A 3699-nucleotide genomic window follows, 5' to 3' on the forward strand; every position below is an offset into this window, starting at 1 on the left:
TATTAAGATGTCAAAAATAAATTATAAATGTGCAAATGTGGGAGAGAGACACCTCCTTTCTAGGAGAATCCAAAGAAATTTAAATAGACTCATGTGTGCTCTTGGTGTGAGATGCAGTGGCCACAATTCAAACTACGATATTAACAGGAAACTAATAAGAATGAGCTTGGGATAAACACGGAAATGCAAAATAAGTTCACAGAGTCATTTAAGTTAGGAGCACACTTAGTGATTGGGAATCCGCACCGCCCTGTCCCTATTACCAGTATTAACCCTTCATAGACAGGCCTCTTTTCCACTGCTTCAGCCAAGTAGAAAGGAGTACCTTCCCCGTGCCCAGCCCCGAGCCAGACACTACTGGAGAACAGCAGGCTATGCCCTTGTGGAGCTCTAGTATGGCCGATGAATTTGGCTTTGGTTATATGCCTAAAATCTATTAGAGTTCATAAAACCAGGCAGGATAAAATCCAGGGCTGAATGAAGTAACTGCACATTCGGACTGCGGTGGAATCCTGCAGTGATGGAGCTGAAAGAAAACTCAGCGATAATAGTCTAAACCCCCATTCTATAAAGTGGGATTCCGGGGAAGACTAATGAAAGGAAGGTTCCAGTGCAGGAGTATACAGATAATTTATGGTAATAATCACGGCACTTTGCTAAGTACCAGATCCTGTGCTAAACACTTTAGATATTCACCTTCTTATCTAATCCACAACAACACTATTAAGTAGGAGTTATTCCCATGTGGAGATAAGGAAACTGAGGCATAGATTTGGGAGTTGCTTGCCAGAGATAACATAGCTATAAATTGTGCAGGTAGGATTTGAAATCCATCATGTTTGACTGCAAAGTCCATCCTCCTTTTAATCATTAACAGAACTAGGACTAGCATCCGAGTCCATTTCACTTGGGTGTAATGTTTCCTTTAGTGTAGAGAACTTCTGTGTATATTCACTGATTTCTTTGATATGTATTTTCCTCAGGGCTGACTATGAGGCAGATCTTAGGCTGGACCCTGGGGATTTAAAAAATAATAAGTACAGGTCCTTGACTTCTTGGATCTTAAAGCATAATGGAGTGACTGACACATGAAAAGGAAAATTACAATATAGTGTAGTAATTGTTATTATGGGGATATAAACAAGTACTGTGAGAGATCAGGGCAGAGCAAATAGTCCTGCCTGGAGGGAATAAAGGACAACCTCACAGAGATGGTGAAATTCGTGTTGCATCTTGAAACTATGACTAAGTTTGCCAATCAAAGAAGGGCAGAAGCACATTCCAGAAAAGGGGAACAGCATGTGCAAATGCTCAAAATTGTGAAATAAATCAGTGTGTTGCAGTAAGAAGTTCAGGGTGGCTGTGTATGGTGGGAAGACAGGAGATAAAACTGGAGATGGAACTTGGAATCAGATTGTGAAGGGGCTTATGTGCCCCATCCAAGGAGTTTTGTCTCAATTCCACAGGCAATGAGTCATCAACAGGGATTCCAAAGAAAGAGCATGCCTAGGTCAGGTTTGGTTTTTAAGAAAATAATCCAAGGAGACATGGAGGTCCGAGGGCAGATGTTCCTGTGGTCCTGCTGAAAACTAGTGAGAGCTTGATCCAAGGCATATGAATGGAGGGGCAGGATGGGTGTTGCTGATTTATGAACTTAAACTCTGAGGGTTTGATGACTGGATGGGGAGGGTAAAGGAAAGGAAGTGTCTGAGAATGACTCTGAGATTTCTAGCTTTAGACGTAAGGTGGATGTGAATGCCATTAACTAGGACTGAACACTACGGACATAGAATAGGTTTAGTAAAGCTAGGGTGAGAGGTGGGAGGAAATGAATTCTCTTTTGGGCATGCTGAGCTTTAACTTCCTGCAAAACACCCTGCTGGAAATATAAGTAGGCATTTGGAAAGAGAAATCTGATATTTGGGAGTGAAGTAGAGGCTGATAACAGATTCAGGTGACATCAAAATATACATGGCAAATAAAGTTCTAGAACCCAATGAGGTCCCCCAGGAAGATCTGTGGAGTGAAAATAGATAAAGACCCAATTCTTAAAGAATCCCAGTATCTAAGTATGGACAGCAGAAAAGAGGCAGTGGAAATTGAGAACCAGGAGAGAATTTTTAACACTGATGAAGCAGTTGGTTTTCAGTGCAAACATCCGTAGGGGTATAAGGAAGATGAAGACTGCAATGTGGTTATATAATGAGGAGGTGACCAGAAACTTCAGAAAGAGGACTTGAGAGAGAGAGAGAGAGAGAGGGAAAGAGAGAGAGAATTTATGGGGTTGTCATAAGCCAGGTTGTAGGGTGTTGGGGTAGGTGAGAAGGGAGACTATGGAGATGGTTGTACATAATCAATACGTTTAGCTTGAAGAGGAGGTTACTGGATGAAGCAATTATGTTTAAGAATTTAGAGAGATTCAAGGATACTGATAGGCTGAAAGAAAGGAGCAAGGGAAATAGGAGAGACTGACAATCCAAAAAGTAATGAGCGTAATGGGTGAGTTGGGTTCTTGAGGGAGGCTGAAGAGAAAAGGTCTAATTCACAGGCTGTTGGACCAATTATGGTGAGAAGAAGAGATGCCTCAACCTCTGGCACAGAAGGAAAGGGGAAGGGAAGGACTTTGCTCCTGGTGTGTTTAGAAGAGGAGAAGTAGGGGAAGATGAAAGGAACCTTAGCAACATTCTAGTTGCATCCCATCATTGGATAAGTGGGGAAATAAGACACAAAGAAGTAAAGCAACTTATTCTGGTTTGTGAAGTAAGTTAGTGGTAGAGCCATGACTGAGAATCAATCTGACTTGTGTGCTTTTGGTTTTCCAGCTGCTTCTCAGGTCCTCATGGCCTGGGGAAGGTCCTTGAGCTAGGAAAGATGGGTATTGGTCAATAGCAAATGTACTCCCTCACCATCAGTCCCAGCTCTTTGGGAAGGAGAGCCTGTGGAGCTTCTTTCAGGCCTGTTATGTGGGAGCAAATATATTTTCTACAGTGTGCATCTCCTGGCCCTGCTCAAAGAACTACTAAATAAGAACTCTAGGCTCTCAGATTTCCCTGGCATCAGCTCTAAACTTGTCTCAACTCATTCTTCCTCTTCCATCCTCATTTACCGTTTGTACCTGCATCCCCTTTGGCTGCCAGCAGATGCCTGGCACTCCTTCAACCCACCCCCTCCTAAGCAAAGATTCCTCTAGCTGATCTGCCTGTGGTCACCCTAAGATTTTTCTGGCCCCTCACAGACCCATAGTCCCTACCACAGGGAGGGACTCAGGTTCTCATTGAGGTCACTCTGGCTACTTTGAGTGGCATGGGGACAGGTTGATCATTCCATGCTTACTTCAAATCTCCACTAATTTAGGACTTTTCCAAACAGCTTTCTAAAATTATTAACCCAATAACTATTTCTTGAGAGCATAGTGCCTGGCAGACGATGAAGTGGTGAGTCACACACTGTGTCTGTCTTTAAGGAGTCTCTTTCTAATATTAGGAAGACATAAACAGCAAATTAAACAGCAAGTGTGAAAGTGCTTAGCAGGATGCCCTATTTAATAGGTGAGGAATTATTTTCATTTTTAAAAATAATAAGTACAAATATCTGAGAAAAAGGATAAAGATGGTTATGAGAACAAGGAGATTCCTTTAGGCTCGAAATGAGGGAAGGCTTCTTAGAAAAGGAAGAATATGAGTGAATTCTGGATGGGTT

Source organism: Choloepus didactylus, chromosome 1, assembly GCF_015220235.1.
Source record: "Choloepus didactylus isolate mChoDid1 chromosome 1, mChoDid1.pri, whole genome shotgun sequence".
NCBI classification, from domain to species: Eukaryota; Metazoa; Chordata; class Mammalia; order Pilosa; family Megalonychidae; genus Choloepus; species Choloepus didactylus.